Here is a 23,629-nt window from a genome sequence, read left to right on the forward strand (position 1 = left end):
CCCAAAAACTACACAGACTAAAATAACTACAGTCAACAAATCCAGAAAATTTACAAAATAAAAATCGCCAAAGACACTGATTGGAGGAATTTACCCCCATTCAAGGGGGCACCACCACATCCTACAACTACTAACCATCCCAACCACACTCTCAACACCTACCAGCTAGGGTCGCGCCACCTACACTGACCACCCGGTAGAGAAGAAAAGGAAACACCCAAGAGCACAGTTAGCACTATAGATAAGTAAACAAAAATAAATATGCCACCTAATCCTTAACATAACTGGGAAATTAAAGATAAATACTCTACTCATTCCAGACATCAGTTCACACAATTCTTTTACCAGAAACAGACTCCACTAAGTCCTTTTTAAAGAAAAGCAACCCAAACAGCTCTGTCCTCTATGCCTATTCGCCCATTCAACTTGAATAAATATGACCACAAAGTTCTTTGCTTTCTCTCATGCATCGACAAATGTAAGGATCCATTATGATTGATCCGAAGCACTGCTGGATATCTTAAAGAATACTGGATCCCAAGCTCTCTCAATCTCCACTTGACACCATCGTAGACTTCTTTTCCAGACCACTGCCACCTAGAAGTCTTGAAAAAACATGACCCTGGAGTTGCCATATACCAATGCCCTCGGGCCCATCCCCTGGGATCTAGAGGCTTTCATGACCCTCTGCTTGTCTTAATAATAATGCAACCTGACCAGAACCGAGCGTAGGCACTGATCTGCACCTGGTTTTTGGTGCTGCGATCCAGTGGGCTCTTTCAATTGTTATCCTTCCCTTCTCAGCCTCCAAACCAAGGAACTCCGGCAACTATTTCTCGAAAGACTCCACCAGCTGATCACCGTCCGCCCCCTCCAGTATGCCAACACTGCGCAGGTTCTTTCTTCTGACTCTGTTTTCAGGATCGTCTATCAGATCCAACAGACCACAGTCCTGTGTTTCCAGGCGTCAATCTGGATCTTGGAGGAATCAGTCTCTGCCTCTAATCCTACAGTCCGGCGCTTGAGTTCATCTGTCCTTTTTCCCAAGTCTTGCAGCATGGCAGATACAGAAGCCAGCTTCTCTTTGATTTTTTTTCCCTGGATCTGCTTCCCCAGGACCTTACAAGATTTGGCCAGCTCCTCAACCAGGTTCTAGTGAGTAAACAAGCCCACTGCTTCAGTGGGCTGGGACATGATCCCAGTCCTGGGCGAGCTTCCTCTTTTTTTCGGCTGTAAGAACAAAGGTAAGTTGATTTTTTCAGGTTTCTGGCTCCTTTACTGTGTTTTTACTCACAGTAAAGTGTTCGGGATGGGTTCTGGCTCTGTCAAATCAGGACTGTAGCGCAGAGTCCAGCAAACACAATCCCAACAGGACACGCCATCTTGGATTCCTCGCAATGTAGATTTGATCAGGGTCCCTTCTCAGATTCCTGAAACATTGTTTGTAGGTTTCTGGCACAAGCTCATATGCATTTAAGCTGGCTTTCTTCATCTCCTTATATGCCCTACATAACTCCTCTGATAAGGATGCGAATACCTCACTCTGCCTGCAAGTTTTGTTTGGATCAACAAAACCAACATGGCCACTCACCACTGCATTTCTTTAGCCACCTTTTCAAATGAGTGAAAAAGGCTTCCACATCCTTCTCATCAAATTTCGGCAATGCTTGAATATATTTAAACAGTTTCTCACCAGGCCTTTGGCTACCATGGGTTTGTTCATCCTCACTCTATTGCTCACTCAACTTACCTTCAGCCTTCATCTCCATCCTTTTAAGCTGACTTTCCTGTCTAAGTGCCAATTTCTGAAGGTCAAGCTCTCTCTCTTTCTTCCTTTCCTCTCTCTCCTTTTCTCTTTTCTTTCTCTCTCTCCTGCTTTTAATCATAATTCCTTGTTTTTTTTTGCTTCAAACTCGAGCTGCTTCATTTTCAATTGAATTTTAGCCACCTCTAAAGATTCTGATGGTGTTTCCAGCAAATTTAAATGCTGAGCTATTGCTGAAACTCTGTCTCCTTTCCTCACAGAAGGAGACAGCTCCAGCCCCAGCTTGTCTGCTAAATCCAGCAGGTGGGCCTGAATCACCTTTTGTAAAACCCCAAGGTCACTTCATCCACGCCCAGAAAACCCTTGGTGACTGAAAATTGCTATCTCAAGCACTGTTTAAACCGACTGAATTCAACACCCAGAACAAAAGACACTAATACCTACCACTCACTGCCTTCAAGTCCAACAAACCTAATCCCAAATTGGAACTACAGCACAAATCTCGCTAAGACCCACCAATCTGTTATGGACCAGGCCAGACCCCCTCAAAATATTTCAAGAAAGTAGCCCAGACCCTAACTTTGCCTGTTGTTTTTAGCAGGTGTAACACAGATTTTCCAGGAAGGATGCAGTTGGTCAAACCACGTAGTTTTAAACAAAACAGAATTTATTTAGAAGATTACCGAATGAAACACAAACAAAACAGAATACTGAATAACTTAATCTATCCAGAAACCCAACAGATTATTCCGACTGAATGATGCTGTTCCAATACTTGCAACAATCCCCATAAACACCCCTTGGCATCAAAGGTAAAATTAAACACAGGGTCTTACAGGAGAGAAGTCCGAGAGAGAGGCAGATCAATCTGGACCTGCTTCTTTGGGTCAGGCAGCTTTTCCAACTGCCCTGACTGCTTTCAGTGAATAGCCAGACCTGATCAGAGAAAAGATGAGCTGGGAGAACTGGCCACTCCCCTTACATTGTACAAGTGTTTTTTTTAAAATACATGAAAGCCTTTTGCCTGAGACAGTAACTATTAGATATGAACAAACTGGCCCTAAGACCCATCCAAACTCAGACTTTTCAGAGTCTGTCTTTTACAAACTCTCTGAAAAAAACCAAGAACAGCATATCCTTGTTCAAGGAGCAGCGCTGTCACATATGCCATGCCAGGCCTTTTAGTACAAATGGATAGCCAGGCAGTTTGTCAGCACTGAACTGTCAAGGGGGGTGGATATGCTGCTCCATCAAGTTAACACATCCAACATCTGCTGGCAGTTTACACACTAAAGATTTCCCAACCGATACAAATTCTTAGTGAAGATGATGATCAAGACACTTCTGATGAACTGCTCGACCCAAAATCTAAAGCACAAGTAAGGAAAATGTAAACAAAAAAAACTTCTGTATTTTTTGCTGGTACATTTTATTTCTTGTAACTCCAGATACTTTTTAATTTATAAATCATAATTTATCCTCATGTCTAAATATCTTGCTACATTCAGGCCACAAAGTGACTTAAATAGGCATCAAACCTTCAGTAGTTAGAACTGGCTTCAAAATTGATCAACTTGTGCTTAGTGAACCACCAGCTAACTTTCCACCATGTTCAATCTTCTTTATTGAAATTACAGTACACTAGTTCAAACTCTTGGTGAGACCTTCTTTCCTTGTTTGTTACTTTTAGTCGGTCAAAAACTTTAGCGCGATTTAAGTCAATGGAAAATATAAATTGACTGAGTCAAAAATAGGATGCCTATTTACTATGAGGCTGCTTCACATACACCAATTTCAACCCATGTACTTTGGGGAAAAAAAACAATGCTTCTTCGTAATCTGGTAATCACACAACAGCCAAAGGATGCAAGCTTCCAGGCACTAAAATACAACAATAATGTTTTATTAACATAAGGTGGCAATTCATTATATCTTGTAGTTTCACTATGCTCAGTTTATACATGAGAAACTAAAAGTAAACTGATCAATTTAATAAAGTGTTATTTCATTCCTTTGCATTTTTTCTAAATGTGTTATATGAATCGCACTGGATTTTCTTAAAATCACAACCAAATAAAATAAACAAACCAGCAAATGGTACCTTGGACAGTAACTGCTGGGCATTAATTGGTGAATTGCCTGTACTCATAGACAGATACATTTTTTAAAAAATATGGCACAGTAATAGTGTCCCTACCTCAGAGGCAGGGGATTCAAATCCCACATAACTCAGAGGGATATCATAACATTCCAAGCAAACAATTAACATTGGTTTTAAAAAGAATCTAGCGGTACAGTGGTATTGAAAAACATAAGACAGTGTGTTAGGGTTATTCAGAAAAGAAGCAACATATAGTTTTGATGGTTCTGATCTGGAATGCACCACCTGACAGTCTGGTGGAAGCAGATCCAATGGCTCCAACAACGGAGGCTTCCATAAAAGAATTAGGTACATTTCTGAAGATAAAAAGAAACTGCAGGGCAGAGGAGAAAAGCACAGAATATGAATGGGCACATCCATGCTGTACGTCTCTGTGAATATCTTTCTTGCATGCAGCCTGTACCGACACAATGGGTCAAAATGCCTCCTTCTGTGCTGCAAGCAATCTATGATTCTAGGTATTGGATAAAATGGTTTGGGAGGGGTCCTGAACAGGACCAAATTAAGAAAGTTCTATTCCTGTCAGAAAGTGGGGGGGGAAGGTTGGGACCCATCCAGACATCCATAGCAATGCCTTTAATTTGAGGAAAGTAAGTAGAGTTAAGAGTTGTTCAATAAGAGAACAAACTCAGCCAGGTCAAGGAGGGTGACGGTGGTTAGGGAAAAGTGGGGACTGCAGATGCTGAAGATCAGAGTCAAAATGTGTGGCACTGAAAAAGCACAGCCAGTAAGGCAGAATCCGAGGAGCAGGAGAGTCAATGTTTTGAGCATAAGCTCTTGATCAGGAATTATCAGGGGTCTAATTCTGGAAATTATTTCTATTTCAGGTCAAGTATTTCTAGCTTGGAAAACTCTTTCCAAAGACAAATTAAAAAGCCCTCGGTTCCATTCTGTTGAGGGATTGGACATCCACGAAGAGAAGATGATTAGGGTCAGGGAACTGAAAACTGTAAAAGTGACAGAGGACAACAGATCAGTAATGGATTTAGAGGAAAGAGATGAGGAGAGAAACAAATACTGTTAATAAAAGGAAGAAATAACCCCTTTTGATAGCAGGAACAGCCTGAAACAATGAGAACCAGCAGATGGTGAATTTTGAGAAGGAGATAAAGGGGGCTGGTCAGGTATGGGGATTATGAAGTTGGAAGGCTTGGAGAAAAATCTCCACAGGAGATGAGGTTAGTGATTGCTGGAAATTATGATTTGTTATGCAAGTATTAATGGTTTCTCTACCTCAGAGTACTGATTATAATTCATAGGTATTCTTTGACTCTGGCACACTTTGGTCAATGGCGAAATTGTGAAAGATACTAGAAAAATGCAATTATTTATTGTTTTGAAATGTCTGGCATCTCTCTTGCTATCAATTATTTATTTTGCAATGACTGCTTGCATTTAATTCTGCACTCTTATGTTGGCACATGTGACTGTGAGGTATTTTTGCAGCTCTCTCCTAATTAACTCACATTTTAGAACTGCATCTGAGGCTGCAACTGTATTTTATCCTAACCCGCAACTTGACCTTCCAGGCCCAAGCTGCCAGCTTGACATGTGTAAAGCTGTGATCTGCAGCAAAGTTTCAAGAATTGCAGATCCATTATAAGGACTGAATATGTTCAATCTTTTCTTCTTATTGTTATTTAAATTAGATTTTAAATAATTATCTTGTGACACAAAATAAATTATTATAAGGGAAAATCTGCTAAATCTGTAGCTGTCAGAGAATCATAGAATGCCTCCAGTGAAGATAGAGGTTGTTCAGCTCATCGAGTCTGCACAAACCCTCCAAAGAGCATCCTACCCAGACCCAATCCCCATCCCAATAACCCCATATTTCCCATGGCTAATCCACCTAACCCATACATTAATGGATACTATGGACAGTTTAGCATGGCCAATCAACTTAACCTGCATATCTTTGGAATGTAGGAGGAAACTGGAGCACCTGGAGGTAACTCATGCAGATGCAGCGAGACCATGCACACAACACAATTCAAGTCATCGAGTAATACAGTGTGGAAACAAGGCCTTTGGCCCAAACTGGTCCATGCTGACCATGATGCCCACTCAGATAGTCCCAATGGCCCACATTTGGTCCATATCCCTCTAAATCCTTCTCATCCATCTACCTACCCAAATGTTTTTTAAATGTTGCTATTGCACCTGCCTCAACCACTTTCTCAGTCCAGAAGAGATACACCCAAAACATTGACTTCTCCACCTCCTGATGCTGCCTGGCCTGCTGTGTTCTTCCAGACTCCTGCCTGTCTATTTTGGATTCCAGCATCTGAAGTTTTTTTGTCTCAAACACTTTCTCTGGCAGCCCATTCCATACATGCACCACTCTCTGCGTGAAGAAGTTGTCCTTCAGGTCCTTCTTAAATCTTTCCCCTTGCACCTCAAACCTATGCACTCTAGTTTTCAATTCCACATCTCTGAGAAAAAGACTATATGTGTTCATCTTATTTTTGCCCCTCATGATTTTATACACTTCAGTGAGGTCACCCTTCACTCCCCTATGTTCCGAGGAATAAAGTCCAATCCTGACCTACCTCTCCCTATAACTCAGGGCCTACTGCCATGGCAACATCCTCATAAATCTTCTTTGCACTCTTTCCAGTCAATCCATCTCAACAGAACAGCTCTCTATTTCCCCAGTATTGATGCCAGTGTCCCAGGAATTGAACCCCATTTCTCCCATCGGAAAACAAAAGCTGAATGCTGCAGATGTTGGAAATCTATATTTTAAAAAGAAAACAGAAAATGCTGGAAGTATGCAGCTGGTCAGGAAGCATCTGTTGAGAGAAGCAAGACTAACATTTCACCTTCATTAAGGACAATCATCTATCTGGGCCAAAACTCCACAGGTTTCAGACATCCACTGCAAAATGTGACTATTGTGAATCACAGTGATGTCTACTGGCTTTCAAATGCTCCTACTACAATACATCACCTATGCTGTCAGTTCTTATAATATTTTACTAAACTACTTAGGATTAATTTTAGAAATGTCACAAAAAATTGTCTAATTGTAGTTTTTAATCATGGTAATGTCTTAAATTTAGAAGAATCATCAGGCATTTATAGTAACTTGATTCACAGTTGCACATTACAATAGTGACAGGACTTCATGGGCTTCAAATGTGTTGGGGATAACATCAGATTGTGAAAGGATAAGTGCAAAATCATTCTTTTCTCTGATGTGTCATCAAGCTTCAGTGTTTCTTTCCAATTTAATTCCATAATTTTATTACCTGTGGAAGGGCAAACAGGTTCAGAAAGGGCACTACAGTTCTCAATCTCTGCTGCTTAACAACAGCTGCTCTGAGTTACTGCTTCTCTCTTCAGAAATGGATGACATTTAAACATCCAATCCTTTGAAACCTTGAATTGATTTGTTTAATTCGTTGTCACATGCATTTTGTTACAAAATACAGTGAAAAATGCTGTATAGTGCTGCCAGCGCCGTGTTAAAACACAGAAAACTAAACCAAAACATACAATATAAAAGACAGAAAAATGAAGAAGTAAAGAAGTGTTCTACTTTGCATTTGTTAAGTGCTTCTGCCATGGGCCATGAGGCGTGTGGCTAGGCATAGGTCCCCTTCTTCGTTTTGTTGCCACTGGAACAAAAGTCACAACTCTTCGATGCCAGCTCACCTCCACCAATGCCGTCACCACTATAAGTTCTCGTTGGACCTTGCCAATACCACAGTTCCAAACATGACTCCTCTGTCGCCATGAGTCTGCTTCAGGACCACCTTGCTGATGCAGCCAGGTATCATATTGAGGGCAAACTCGCCTCCGCCAATGCTTGCATGAATCTGCACTGGACACAGATGTGACAGGAACCCAAACTCGTCAAAATCTAACAGGAAAATTACCTGTCTGGCCGTAAACAAAGGCAATACTGCCTTTGCTTGTAGCTACTCCTCCCATGCTATGCCAGCCTCATCTGTCTTGCATCACCCTCACACATCAGCTGTAACTTGTCTGCTTTGTGAAACCTGACATCCAACTACACCTTGGTTGACCACTCTTTCTGCTGCCCTCCATTTCCCTTCCTAGGAGGAAGGCAGCAGGACCTCTGTCATCATTTGATCAAATGTCAAAATACTGAGATTTTCTTTTCTGGATGTCATTTGCTCTAGCAATTCCTAGTACCTCTCTCTTAAAGTCTATATATGGAAATTTTAGCCTGTATCTTAGCACTGACATCTCAAAGGCCTCTATTTTCTTCTACATCTTTAGTTATTCTCCAGGGTTTATGAGGCATACAGGAAAGTTGATAGAATGGAGCATCTTGTGATTTCATTGTTACATGCCTGCGTTTTCTAGTTGTTAACACATTCTTCATCTTCACAAAATTACATCAGGCCATCTTTAGAACATACGACATATAACATTACAGACCCTTTGGCCCTCAATGTTGCGCTGACCTGTGAAATTAATCTGATACCCATCTAACCTAACCTGTTCCATTATTATCCATATGCATGTCCAATGCCCATTTAGATGCCCTTAATGTTGACAAGTCTACTACTGTTGCAGGCAGGCCATTCCATGCCCCTACTACTCACTGAGGAAAGAAACCACCCCTGATGTCTGTCCTAAATCTATCACCCCTCAATATATCCCCTCATGTTAGCCTTCCTCATCCAAGGAAAAAAGCTCCCACCGTCCACCCTATCTAACCCTCTGATTATCTTATACGTCTCGATTAAGTAACCTCTCAACCTTCTTCTCTCCATTGAAAACAACCTCAGTTCCCTCAACCTTTCCATACCAGACGATGTCCTAGTAAATCTCCTCTGAACCCTTTCCAAAGATTCCACACCTTTCCTATAATGCAGTGACCAGAACTGTACACAATATTCCAGGTGCAGTCTTATCAGTGTAGTTTACAGTTGAAGCATGACCTCGTGGCTCTGAAACTAAATCCCCCTACCAATAAACACCAACACACCATATGCTACTTTATCCATCTTCTAACTTCTGCACTAGATCTAACAACTTCTGCTACCACTTGCCCTTAATAGACAATAATTAATTTGTTCCAATGTGACACCATTCATTTCATCCCTCATTCCAGTTTCTTTCAATTTATTCCTTCTAACTATTATTGTTAAAAATCCTGAGCAGGTGGCGATGTAGTAGTAATGCCACTAGACTCAGAATCTAGAACTCCCAGGTTAATGGATCTGGGGACATATGACCATAAGATGTAGATGCAAGATGGAGCCATTTGACCTATTGAGTCTGCCCTGCCATTAGATCATGGCTGATGTGTTTCTCAATCCCATTCTCCTACCATCTCTCAGTAACCCTTGAACCCCTAACCAATTAAGAACATATCTATCTCTGTCTTAAACACACTCAACAGCCTGGCCTCCACAGCCCTCTGTGACAATGAGTTACAGATTCATCATCATTTGGTTGAAAATATTTCTCCTCATCTCACTTCTAAGGGGTCATCTCTTCATTCTGAGCTTGTTTTCTTATCTCTCCGATGAGTGGAAGCATCTTCTCCACGTCCACTCTATCCAGGCTTCTCGGTGTTCTGTAAGGTTCAACCAGATCCCACCTCATCCTTCTCAACTCCATCAAGTACAGATCCAGAGTCCTCAACTGCTTCTCATATGACAAACCCTTGATCCCTGGGATCATTTTTGTGAACTTCCTCTGGACGTTTTCCAATGCTAGCATATCCTTCCTTAAATACGGCAACCAAAACTGCACACAATGCCCCAAATGCAGTCTGACCAGAGCTTTATACAGCCTCAAGTCCCTTTGTGCCCTTCAGATTTCTGAAACCTCCCCTATTTAGAAAATAATCTGCACCTGTAATCTTCCTACCAAAGTGCATAACGTCACATTTTCCCATGTTATATTCCATCTGCCACCTCTTTACACAATTTGCTACCCTATCTAAGTCCTAAGGCAGCCTCCCCGCTTCCTCAACACATTCATTGCACACCCCCCCCACCCCTATTTTTGTGTCAGCTGCAATTTAGCAACAATACCCTCAGTTTCTTCATCTAGATCATTAGTGTAGAACATTAATAATTGTGGTCCCTGTCATGATTGTTTCAAGGTCAGCTGGTTGGACCTCATAGAATATGAGTTCCCTGGTTGGGGTATTATCCTGGTCCAATCAGGGAACTCTGGCTGACAGATATAAACATGTGTTTTGGGGGTTCTGCTCACTCTGAGAGCTGGTTTGGAAGGAACTGGATTAGTGTATGAAGGACTCTTCACTTTTCTGCAAGAAAAACAATAAATAGGAGTGTCAGAGGTTCTGTTCATTCTGACAGTTGGCTGTGAGGGTGCTGGAGCAGTGTCAAGGACTCTCCACATTAACAAAAAGGAAAAAAAAAAGGACTGTTAAGAAGAAAAAAAAAAGCAGGAGTGTCAGGGGTTCTGCAAAAAAATAATAAACAGGAATGTCAGGGGTTCTGCTCACTCTGAGAGCTGGTTTTGAGGGAGCTGGATCAGTGTCAAGGATTTTCCACATGTAAATAAACAGTGACTTGATGGAGATAGTGGCCTCTGTAGAGTTATTTCAATCCTAACACAGGCACCTGTGGAACTTCATGAGTCACTGGCCCCTTTATCCTCACTCTTTGCCTTCTGCCAGTCAGCCAATCCTATATCCATGCACTAGCGTGGACTCTAACACCATGGGCTCTTATCCTATTTCGAAGCCTCCTGTACGGACTTTGTCAAAGGCCTTCTAGAAATCCAAACAGATGAGTACTGACTGTCCTTTGTCTAACTTGCCTAGCCATCCCCACTTTACTTTTTCCATAATTTTCTACATAACTCCTTCTCCCAACTTGGTCCCATAAATTTGAACTTGTTTCTCCCATACCACCCTTTCAGCCATTCATTTACTTTTTTAATCATGTTGACCTGTGCTTATTTGTTCATAGCTCAAGACATAATCCAGAGATCATTATGTTTTTTTGGTTCTGCTTTTTTCCAGCCCCTAGCTGGTCATATTCCCTCAGCAGAGCCTCTTTCCTCTTTCTGCCTATGTCATGAGTACATTCATAAACCACAATAACTGGATCTTTCCCCTCCCCACCCCAAGTTCCTCCACAGCCAGCTGAGATATCCTGAATCCAAGAACGCAACACAGCCTTTGAGATTGTTGATCTTGACCGCAGAGAACAGTGTATTCCCCTGACTATATCATCCACAACTACAAATGTATTTCTCTTTTCTTCCCTCCTCATGAATGGCTCTCTCTACCACAGTGCTACCATCTGTTTAGTCATTCTCTCTAAAGCCCTTACTCTCATCCATCCACATGGGTTTGAACCACACCATGATAGATGATGAAATTGGAATTCAATAAAAATCTGGACCTAAAAGGCAGCCAAAGGCAGTGGCCATGCAACCACTGTCAAATGTAAAAATCCATCTGATTCACTAATGTCTTTTGGGGGAGAAGAACAGGCAAGAGAACCCACCCTAGTCAAACACCCTGTGCTCAATGTAGCTCCCACATGGCCTTCCCCTAATTGTAACCCTCACTTTAAAATGTTACCATTGCCTGAGGTCAGGGTAACTAACCTATGATTTTCTGCCTTTCTGCCTCCTTCCCTTCTTAAACAGATATTTTACATTAGCCATTTCTCTGGGACCACCCTCACTGACTCCACTGATTCCTGAAAGACCACCATCAATGTCTCCAGAATCTCTTCAGCCATCCCCTTCAGATCTCTGGGGTATAGTCTATCTGGTCCCAGTGATTTATCCACCTTCAGCTTCCTCTGTAAATTCTCCTTAATGATGGCCACTACACTCACCTCTGCCCCTGACTCTCAAAGTTCTAATATACTGCTGGTGTCTTTCATTGTGGAAACCGATGCAAAGTACTTATTCGGTTCCTCTGCCATTTCTTTGCTCTCCGTTACTACTTCTCCAGCCTCATTTTCCAGTGGTCCAACATCCACTCTTGCCTACATCTTGACTGCTGCTAGGATACCTGTATATAACTCCCATCAGGGTGTTCATTTCTTTTGTGATTCCTCAACTCTACCCACACAGATTTTACATCTTCCGAATCTATATTACTTCCTGCTATAGATTTCATTTCTCACTAACAAGGCAACCCCACCCCATCTGCCTGTCCTTTATAGATAGTGTATCTTTGGATATTTAGTATTCAGCCCTGTTCCTCTTGCAACCATGTCTCTGATACCAACAACATTGTAATTTTAATCCATGCTACAATTCATTTGGCTTGTTTCATATACTGCATGTATTTAAGTACAACACTCACAGTCCTGCACTGACTGCACCCCCCCCCCCAAAATTCTTACAATTGCCCCCTTATCTGCTGTGTCTGAAGTCATATTCCTGACCATTCCCACAATCTCTGTCTTATTACATGTTCTGGAAACTTTAAAAACCTCAGCTGAGCCCTCCCCACTTTACTTTTTCCATAATTTTCTATGCAACTCCTTCTCCAGGACTGGTCTCATAAATCTGAATCCGTTTCTCCCATACCAATCTTTCAGCCATGCATTTACCTCTTTAATCATGTTGACCTGTGCTTATTTGTTCATGGCTCAAGACATAATCAGGGGATCATTACCTTTTTTTGGTTCTGCTATTTAAACTTAGCCCCTAGCTATCCACTCCCTCATCAGAATCTCTTTCCTCTTTCTGTCTATGTCATGAGTACATACATAAACCACAACAACTGGATCTTTTCCCTCCCACCTCCCAGTTCCTCTGCAGCCCAGCTGAGATATTCTGAATCCAGGCAGGCAACACAGCCTTTGAGATTCTTGATCTTGACCGCAGAGAACAGTGTATTCCCCTGACTATATTATCTGCAACTACAATTACATTTCTCTTTTCTTCCCTCCTCATGAATGGCTCCCTCTACCACTGTGCTATGGTCTGTTTGCTCGTCCTCCATAAAGCTCCTACTGTCATCCACACATCTACATGGGTTTGAATCCCACCTCAATAGATGATGAAATTGGAATTCAACAAAATGTCTGGAACTAAAAGCCAACTTAAGGCAGTGGCTATGCAACCACTATCAAATGTAAAATCCATCTGATTCACTAATATCTTTTGGGGGAGAAGAACAGGCAAGAGAACCCACCCTAGTCAAACACCCTATGCTCAATAGAGCTCCCAGTGGCCTTCTCCTAACTGTAACCCTCACCATTCTCATTGGGCCGGACATACTGGACCTGTAAAAACCTCCACAGGCCATCTTGTTATCCAGCTCCAGTAATACCCTACATTGGAACCTAGCTCCAGTCCTAACAGTGACCTCCACTCCCAGAGGCACTGCTGGGACCTGACAGCAGCTAACACAGGTGGGACTTCCTCCCAGAAGGCAGCAAAAGTCTCAACCTGAGCTCATTAATGGTCTGATCAGAAACTTGCACATCACACTGAGCTAGCCCCACTCCCCATCTCTCCCCTCTTCCAACCCTCACCAGTGAACAGGAGCAACACTTTAGTGCGAAATTCCTGTCTGAATATTTATCCAGCATGTTGGACATGAAGAAAATGTAAATATGTCACACCATTTCTTTCAAAATGTCTTCGCTATAACCTCTTTGCAGTTTTCCAATTCTTTCCGGTATTGGCAATATTATTTATGTATGTTGTATTCAGGAACTGTTAAAAACAAAATAATAAACAAAATTATACTTTTTGTTTGCATATGCTTATTCTGCAAAGTGGCTATCAAGGAGACTAATGCACAAATTTTGCCATTTATGACTGGCTAAAATGCGAGTGTAGCACATTGAAGTGGAAAACATGAAAGCTCTAGCTAAAGTATAATCAGTAACAATTTACAGAATGCTGTAATAACTCAGCAGCCTCCATTTAAAATGATACTGTGCCATGGTCTATGGCCCACTGGGAGCTTAGGACATCAAACCAGTTCATGAGAATTGTCCTTTGTGATAGCATAACATGTCAAAGGGAGAAAGAGTAAGAGAGACGACCAGAGCATAAGAAACAGTCCAAACACAGAACAGCATTTAAGACAACTCGTGAAAGTGACAGAGAGAGCACTCGTGAAAGTGACAAAGAACTCATGGAAGTAATAGTGTGACCACGAGAGCAAATGCAAAACAGGGAAATAACACATCGTTGAAAAAAAAGAGAAAAATACAATCTGCACTGACTTAATAGTGTGAAGTGCACAAAAGCTCTGCATGCTGCTCCAGCTCACCTTAATCACCATAATCAGTTAGATCTGGCATACCAATAGCATTGTATTGCTTCAAATATCAGTATCTTTTTTTGTTAAACCCTTGAAACTCTTGAATATGTGCCATTAATAGAATTGCAGGAGTAAGGGGTGTTAGCTGTGGCAGTCCTCCTGTACTTGAATCAGAAGGTTGTGGGTTCAAGCCGCACTCTAATGAGCAATGCAGCTGGGCTGACACTTCAATGTAGTACTGAGCAGCTGTCAATCTCCACAGGTGGCTGTAAAATGCTCTGGAATTCTTTCTAGGAAAAGCAGTGGAGTTCCTTTTAGTGTCCTGACACTATGTCAAGTATTCCTCAACTCTGATCACTAAAACATAGTACTTGATTTCAATCACATTACTGTTTTCACAGTACAACTGTAACTTCATTCAAGATTGTGTTAGCCTTTGTTTTTATGAACTTTGCCTTGAACTGAAAAACGATCGAGCAGTCTGCACTCCGGTTCCACTGTATCTCTATCCAACCAGTCCCCTAACAAAACAAACCTGCAGTGAGAGGAAGTGACTTGATGTCACTGAGACCATGTCCTTCACTGGTCCACAGAGAGAAAAACAAAAAAATCAGCCCAATCCAATTCCCTCTGAACAGAGGTTGCCATTGTGTATCACTGTCCAGTTGTGCATTCCTACCATACATTCAACTCTGACCTGAAACTACTTAAATTACTTCACAATTAAGCTCTAAATATAAATGCTGTGTTTAACAAATAGTGATGCATGGTATCAGTGTTTAATCTTCTTAACTTTCTAATTCAATTATTTCAATCCTTTTTAAAAATATTTTCCAATTTTCCTGTTTTTACTTGTAATTTGTCTGAAGCTTTTAGTTTCTTGAAATTTGCAATAGGTACAGAAATAGAGGGTGTGGGTTTTCAAAGTTAGCAAGTGTCAATTTAACTAATTTCACTTACTTTTAACTTCATTGTTTCTAAGACCATGAGCTTATTTTACACTATAACAATTGAAGACCAGCTGTCAAAATATGTCCCAAATCTGGATATAAGGTGTATCAAATTATTCAGTGCAAATTGAGACAATGTCTTCTGAATCAAAAACAGAAGTAGCTGGAAAAACTCAGCATGTCTGGTAGTGTCTGTGGACAGAAAGCAGAGTCAATGTTTCTGGTCCAGTCACCCATCTTCAGAACTGAATCTGGCTAGGAAAAGATTGGTATACATGTATATGCTGAAGATACGGTGGGAGTATGCAGTAAGGGGTAAAGGACCGGTGGAGATTGCGCCCATAGGGAAGAGAAAGAAAAAGCAGACAAAGCAATGGGTAAGGGTCAGCCTGGAGCCCATGAATGGCTGACAATGGGTGGTTTATGGTAGCAGACCATATTATGACAAGGTCTGGTATCCATGATTTGGAGGTGCTGGTGTTGGACTGGGGTGGACAAACTTGAAAATCACACAGCAACAAGTTATGTTCCAACAGGTTTACTTAGAAGCACTAGCTTTCAAAGCATTGCTTCTTCATCAGGCAGTTGTGAAGCAGGACCATAAGACACAGAACTTATAGCAAAAGATTACAGTGATACAAGGATGCATTGAACAAACCTAGATTGCTAGATCTTCCATCTTTTAGAATGGATTTGCTGGTTTTGGTTCTTTAATATGTAAATCTCAGAACTTCTCTTAAATCACATTCTCAAGATAATTTAAGGTTTTTATAACAAAAGATGACAATGCCTTAAAGGTGTGAGTCAGACCAATCTTGAGTTCGACTGGTTCTATTACCCAAGTGGAAATTACAAATATCATATGGATTCACTGCCTGCATTGATTGCTTGAAGGTTCTGCATGTTTTGAGCAAAATAAAATGTATCTGCAAATATAATTCTGCAAATACAAATTCACTCCATAAACTTGTGTGCGCAAGTGTAGGAGAGAGAGACAGAGTGAGTGTGTGCATATGAGTGTGTGCACATGAGTGCATCGGCACATGAGAAAGTTTGTGTTTGTATGTGTGCAAGCTTGGTAAAGTGTGTGTGTGAGAGTGTGATGGGGCACAAGCCTGTGAGAGGGTGCATGCATGGGTGTGAGTGTGGGATGTATATGTGTCTGCATATGAGAGACATCTTGTGTATGAGAGAGGGTCTGCACAAGTGTGTGAGAATTTAAGAGTGTGCGCGTGTTTGTGCACTTGTGTGAAACAGTGTATAGTGCAGTGGGGTCACTTGTAGTGTGACATGGACCTAAGGTCCCGGTTGAGGCCATGGGTACCAAACTTGGCTATCAGCCTCTGCTCAGCTACTTTGCGTTGTTGTCTGTCCCAAAGTCCACCTTGGAGGATGGTCACCCAAAGGACCGAGGCTGAAATATCTCTGACTGCTGAAGTGTTCGTCGACTGGAAGAGAACACCCAGTTCTGGGATATACATTTTAAAGAACCAAAACCAGCAAATCCATTCTAAAAGATGAAAGACTTGATAATCTGGTTTGTTCAATGTATCATCGTATCACTGTAATCTTTTGCTATAAATTATGTGTCTTATGATCCTGCTTCACAACCACCTGATGAAGAAGCAGAGCTTTGAAAGCTATTGCCTCCAAATAAACCTGTTGAACTATAACCTGGTGTCGTTTGATTTTTAACAAGGTCTGGTATGTGGGGGTCGGGCTAAGGACATAGGAGAAGGTGCTCAGACCTTAAAATTATTTAATTCAATACTTAGTCCTGAAGGCCACAAGGTTCCCAAGGACTCTTGAACAGAATTTCATTTTCACTCACGTCTTTATTACAATCCCTACAAACCAGACCCTGTCATCACATGGCCTGAGTCTTCCCAGCAATTTCTGTTTTTGTTGTTGATTTCCAGCATCCGCAGTTCTTTTTTCATATAATGTCTTCTGGTTCACAGTCATAACTTGTGAAACAAGTTCTAATATTCTTTTGAAAATGATTTGGCCAGTGACTGCGTTGAGAAATATATTATGTCAGATAATACAATTGAACTCTTCATAAATATCAGGGCTAGAAATGTTTCTGCGATGAGAGCTTGGTAGTTGTATCACAAAGTACAGTTTCAGCTTTCTCACGTATGACTTGGTCACTAGACCACCTCATATAGTCATCGAGCATGGAAACAGGCCCTTCAGTCCAACTCGTCCATGTCGACAAAGTTTTCCAAACTATACTAGTCTCACTTCCTGCATTTGGTCCATATCCCTCTAAACCTTTTCTATTTGTGTAACCATCCAAATGTTTGAATGTAATAACTATATCAGCAACTATCACTTCCACTGGCAGTTCATTCCATATGCAAACCAGCCCGTGTGTGAAAAAGTTGCCACTCAGATCTTTCTCCTCTCACCTTAAAAACTCACCCACCCCAGAAGGATCTTTGCTATTCATCTTATTCATGCCCCTCATGATTTTACAAATCTCTATAAATTCACCCCTCAACTTCTTATGCTGCAATGAAATGAGTCCCAGCCTACACAGAACATAGAACATAGAAAAATACAGCGCAGTACAGGCCCTTCGGCCCTCGATGTTGCACCGATCCAAGCCCACCTAACCTACACTAGCCCACTTTCCTCCATATGCCTATCCAATGCCCGTTTAAATGCCCATAAAGAGGGAGAGTCCACCACTGTTACTGGCAGGGCATTCCATGAACTCTCAACTCGCTGAGTAAAGAATCTACCCCTAACATCTGTCCTATACCTACCATCCCTTAATTTAAAGCTATGCCCCCTCGTAATATCTGACTCCATACGTGGAAAAAGGTTCTCATGGTCAACCCTATCTAAATCCCTAATCATCTTGTACAACTCTATCAAGTCACCCCTAAACCTTCTTTTCTCCAATGAAAACAGCCCCAAGTGCCTCAGCCTTTCCTCATACGATCTTCCTACCATACCAGGCAACCTCCTGGTAAACCTCCTCTGCACCCGTTCCAGTGCCTCCACATCCTTCCTATAGTATGGCGACCAAAACTACACACAATATTCCAGATGTGGCCACACCAGAGTCTTATACAACTGCAACATGACCTCAGGACTCCGGAACTCAATTCCTCTACCAATAAAAGCCAGTACACCATATGCCTTCTTCACAGCACTATTTACCTGGGTGGCAACTTTCAGAGATCTGTGTACATGGACACCAAGATCCCTCTGCTCATCCACACTATCAAGTAGCCTACCATTAGCCCAGTACTCCATCTTCTTGTTCCTCTTACCAAAGTGAATCACTTCACACTTAGCGACATTGAATTCCATTTGCCACCTTTCTGCCCAGCTCTGCAGCTTATCTATATCCCGTTGTAACCTGCCACATCCTTCCTCACTGTCAACAACTCCACCGACTTTCGTATCATCCGCAAACTTGCTCACCCAACCTTCTAGCCCCTCCTCCAGGTCATTTATAAAAATGACAAACAGCAATGGCCCCAAAACAGATCCTTGTGGAACACTGCTGGTAACTGCACTCCAAGATGAACCTTTACCATCAACTACTACCCTCTGTCTTCTTCCAGCCAGCCAATTCCTAATCCAAACCTCCAACTCCCCCTCAATGCCATACCTCCGTATTTTTTTGCAGCCTTACTAAAATCCATATACACCACTGTCCAGTCTCTCCTTATAACTCAAACCCTCCAGTCCTGGCATCATTCTGATAAATCTTTTCTGATCCCTCTCCAATTTAATCATATCCTTCCTATAGCAGGGTGACCAGAACTGTACATAGTACTCCAAAAGTGGCCTCACCAACATCCTGCACAATCTGATCAAGATGTCTTAACTCCTATACACAATGGTCTAAGCATTGAAGGCAAGCAAGCTAAACAACTTCTTACCCATCCTGTCCACCTGTGACACAGCTCTCAAAAAACTATGTACCTGAACCCTTCGGTCTCTCTGTTCAACAACACTACCCAGGGCCTTACCATCAACTGAATAAGTCCTGCCCTTGTTAATTTTACCAAGATGCATTACCTCACATTTATCCAAATTAAACTCCATCTGCCACTCCTCAGCCCATTGCCCAATTGACCAAGATTCCTTTATAATCTTAGATAACCTTCTTCACTGTCAACTATACCACCAAGTTTGGTGTAATCTGCAAACTTACAAACCTCAGATCAATTTGACTTAGAATCATTAAACTCCATGTGTACAAAGGTCAATAATTATTGTCAATCAAAGCTAGCAGAACAGAATAAATGGGTAGTTCTCTGATTTCAGGTTATGGTATCCTGCTGGGACATTTGTGCATGCATATGTGTTTTACCCTTGTCTTTGAGAAATCATACTTATTTAGCATTATTGAGATAAACAAATCTTAAAGAAACAACGACTTGCACTTACACAGCATTTTTCACAAACATAAACATATCAAAGTACCTTGCTGCCAAGGAGAGACTGTGACCTGTAATCTAGGAAACATAACTGTCAATTTGTATCCAGCAAACTCCAAACAAGCAGTATGTAACACTGACCAGTTAATCTGTTTATGATGTTGAAAAATATTGGACAAGCTACCAGGGATAACTCCTCTGCTCTTCCTCGATATTGTGCTATGGGATATTTTAGACTGTCACCATTGATCTTTCTACTCAAACCCTGAATTTGGACATAAATCTAAATTCTGGTAATTCAGAGGCAAAATGCTTCACAATAGAATGACAGTTGATGTACTTAAGTCTACTTATGAAAAATAATGTGCTAAATGTAATGGAGAATATATATTTTTCATCCCAATGCTTCTGCAGAAAAAAATCATAATGTTAAAATCCGAAGTTTCAACAGTTGTAAGGCCAGTAGTTAAAAATATGATCATCCCTTTGAGAAGAATACAGCATTCAAAGATGGGAATGCTACTTTGCAATGTTCAGTTTTGATCAACAATTTGAAGAACATGCTGCATCTGCTCAGTTATATTAAACGTACTTTAAATCAATAACAAAAGGAATGCTAGCCAACTTCTAGATCTGTACAGAACAGGCAAATGCCAAGCAAGTTGACAGTCAACCAATGCATCATGTAAGGTCAGTAATATTAAAACAGAATGTTGATGTCTAATCCATTATTGTCAGACAAAACAATTAATTTGAATTGTACCAGTGAATAATATTGTCTAATAGGTAACTAACCTGTTGAGCAATGGCATTTTGCATACGTTAAAAGTCCATACAGTTAATTTTCTTAGCATCTTAAGTATTTTGTTTAATAAATTTAAAGATTATGATCTTTAACAGATGCTTAAAACAGAGCATTTTCATCTAAAGTACTGCCTTTACAGAAGCTTTATTTAACAATGTTCATGTTTTGTTTTGTGCAGTATTCTCACTTCACTGATTACGCAATTTTCTTCTTCAGTCGTGTCATGCAAAAACTCGTTTTTGCTGTAGTACAATAATTAAGTAAAATTGACGACAACAAGAGACAGGATCAACTGTAAGCTACACTACAGTAAGCACAATCCCATCCTTAAGGATAAGGTGGGGTTTTGGCCAGCAAAGGTTGGAAAGTATAGGTGTGTCTTTCTCAAAACGTCACTGAAAAGTAACATGCAGGGGCATCAAGCTGTTAAGAACCCAAAAGGTATATGAGCTTTAATCTCAAGAGAATTTAAGTCCAGGAGTAGTTAAGACTTGCTTCAATTGTATGGACGTTTGTTTAGACCGCACCTGGACTGCCGTGTGCAGCTTTCGTCTCCTTATTTCTGTGCTATGAATGGAGTGCAATAAAGGTTTGCTAGTATGACAGGTCTGTCCTGTGGAGAGATATTTGGCAATCTGGATTGGCCTTCTCTAGAGTTTCGAAGAATAAGAGATCTTACTGAAATCCTATAAAATATTTAAAGGGATTGAAAGGTTGATGCAAGTAAAATGTGACCTTTGGTTGGGGAGTCTTGAACCAGGGTGCACAAATTAAAAATAAGAGTGATGTCATTTAGGGCCAAGACAGGGAGAATTTTCCATTGCTCAGGGTGACAAATCTGCCCCAGAGGGCTGTGGAAGCTCAGATTTCGAGTATCATTCAAGGCGAAGTTGTTCAATTTTTGATTCTGAATGGCACAAACAGCTATGGCGATAACTTGAGTAAAAGGCACTGAAGTGTTCGGTCAGTCATATTAAAAGGCAGTGCAGACTCCATGAACTGAATGACCTACTCCCGTTCTTGTGTTTCCTGTACAAAACCTTTGAAATTCTATGGGGAAAGTGTTGCAAGTATAACTCCGGTATAGGATTTTCCATTGTGTTAAAATGGAAATAAAGGACGGTTTGTCTGCGGTTCAGAGAATTAGTTGCCACCTAATATTTGGTGAATGTTTATCCTAGTTTGTTTGTTCCAGTAAAAGTCTTGAAACATTAAATCTTGTTGTAAGATCCCTTTCAGCCGGTCACTGGGAATCTAAATCTTTCTTTTAAACTTAACGGGGTCACATCACTATCCACAGAAGCTGCTTGACCAGCCAAGTATTTACAGCACATTCTGTTTTTCTTTCACTTTACAGCTGCCCATTTAAGTGAGCTGCTAATATAAAAAAATGTGGTCCAATAAAACCAAGCAGCTACTGTACAACAAATTGTATTTATGTAGCACCTCTAAATTAATAAATTACCCTAAAATTCTTCACTAAAGCAAAATTTTATAGAATCCCTACAGCGCTGATAAAGGCCATTTGGTCTATCAAGTCTGCACCGACCCTTTGAAGAGCATCCCACTGCATGCAGTCTATTCCCATCATCATTAATCCACCTGACCTGCACATCTCTGGTCACTATGCAGCTACTTCGCATGAAGAAGGGCTTTCCTGAAGAAGGGCTTATGCCCGAAACATTGAATCTCCTGTTCCTTGGATGCTGCCTGACCTGCTGCGCTTTTCCAGCAACACATTTTCAGCAATTTAGCATGACCAATCCACCTAACCTGCACATCTTTGGACTCTGGGAAGAAGCCCAACCCACTCAGACGTGGGGAGAACCTGCAAACTCGTACAGTCACCCAAGGCTGGAATTGAACATAGGTCCCTGGGACTGTGAGGCAGCAGTGCTAACCACTGAGCCAATAGTGACTGAGATTTTAGGAGTGATGACCAAAGAGGTCAATTCTAAGGTGTGTCAGAGGGATTTAAACATGGAATTCCAGAGTTTATGTGTGAAACATGGTATGGTCCCCAACTATGAAACAATTAAAATTGAGGATACGCAAAAAGGCCAGCTATCCCAAAGGACGGTACAATGGGAAGAAATTAGACAGTAAAAGTCAAAGTCATGGAGAGATTTGAAAACAGGGTTGAGTAGAATTCTAAAATACTAGGTGCTGCTTAACCAGAAGGAGGAATCACAGGAATGATGAGTGAAAGAAATTTGATAGGACATAGACAGCAGAGATTTGAATGACTTTGAGTTTACAGAGGATAGAATGTGGGAGGCTTGCCAAGAATTAGTAAAGTGTAGAGATAACAAAGGCATGGATGAGGGAATCAGCACTAGCTGAGCTGAGGCATTCCAGAGTCTGGTGATAAAATCAACGGTGAAGGGCTTTTTGCCCGAAACGTCGATTTTGCTGCTCCTTGGATGCTGCCTGAACTGCTGTGCTCATCCAGCACCACTAATCCAGAATCTGGTGATAAAATGTTTAGTAAAAAGTGAGGTCTGCAGATGCTGGAGATCAGAGCTGAAAATGTGTTGCTGGTTAAAGCCCTTGAAGGGTCTGGCTCTGGCCCGAAACGTCGAATTTCCTGTTCCTTGGATGCTGCCTGACCTGCTGTGCTTTAACCAGCAACACATTTTCAGCTCAGATAAAATGTTTAGCAATAGATTAGCCAAGGCAGAGATGGAGCTGGCCTTTGTTAGGAATGACACAGGTATGCGGATTGAAAGCTTGTGCCAAAATCAAGTATATGAGATCAGTTTGCTTCAGCCTTGAGTAAGTTGTCAGGCTAAAAGATGGAGTTGGTAGCTAGGGAACAGAGTTCCAGGCAAGAATTGGCTTCACAGTTAATTGAGGGAAATTTCTGCCTATCTAGTTCCAAACGTTGAACAGGCAATCTAGGAATTCATAGTATTTGAGAAACCTGATAGAGTTGTGTGTTGTCGGGCATAGAAGCAAAAACTGTAGTGTCTCCAAGGAATTGGCTGGTATAGATGGCGTACAAATAGGAGGAGATAAAGGATAAATCTTTGGGGGGGGGGGCACCAGAGGTAATGTTGCAGTGCGAGGAAACAGGAATTGCAGGTGATTTTACTCGCTGGGTTGAAGGATGGCAGCGGACCAGTGCTGTCACAGGATGGTGTGCTCAATCACGTCAAAGTTTATCGAGACGGGACGGTTTACTATTGACACTGGGAATAAAGCGACACAACCCAAGGGGAACTTCCGCCACTGATTCGGGAAGATGCTATGCGAGTGTTTATACACTGGCCTTGCCGGGGTGAGGACGATTGGAGAGAGTTTGCCAGATGAGCCAATGGATTATTTACCGA

At 41.4% G+C, this 23,629-nt stretch overlaps 1 protein-coding gene across 1 annotated transcript in view; it reads right to left on the reverse strand.

The window, feature by feature from the left end:
• hecw2a (HECT, C2 and WW domain containing E3 ubiquitin protein ligase 2a) overlaps positions 1-23,629 on the reverse strand; it is a 339,242-nt gene that overhangs the window by 314,493 nt on the left and 1,120 nt on the right. The gene's annotated exons all lie outside the window — the stretch shown is intronic.

Source organism: Hemiscyllium ocellatum, chromosome 7, assembly GCF_020745735.1.
Source record: "Hemiscyllium ocellatum isolate sHemOce1 chromosome 7, sHemOce1.pat.X.cur, whole genome shotgun sequence".
NCBI classification, from domain to species: domain Eukaryota; kingdom Metazoa; phylum Chordata; class Chondrichthyes; order Orectolobiformes; family Hemiscylliidae; genus Hemiscyllium; species Hemiscyllium ocellatum.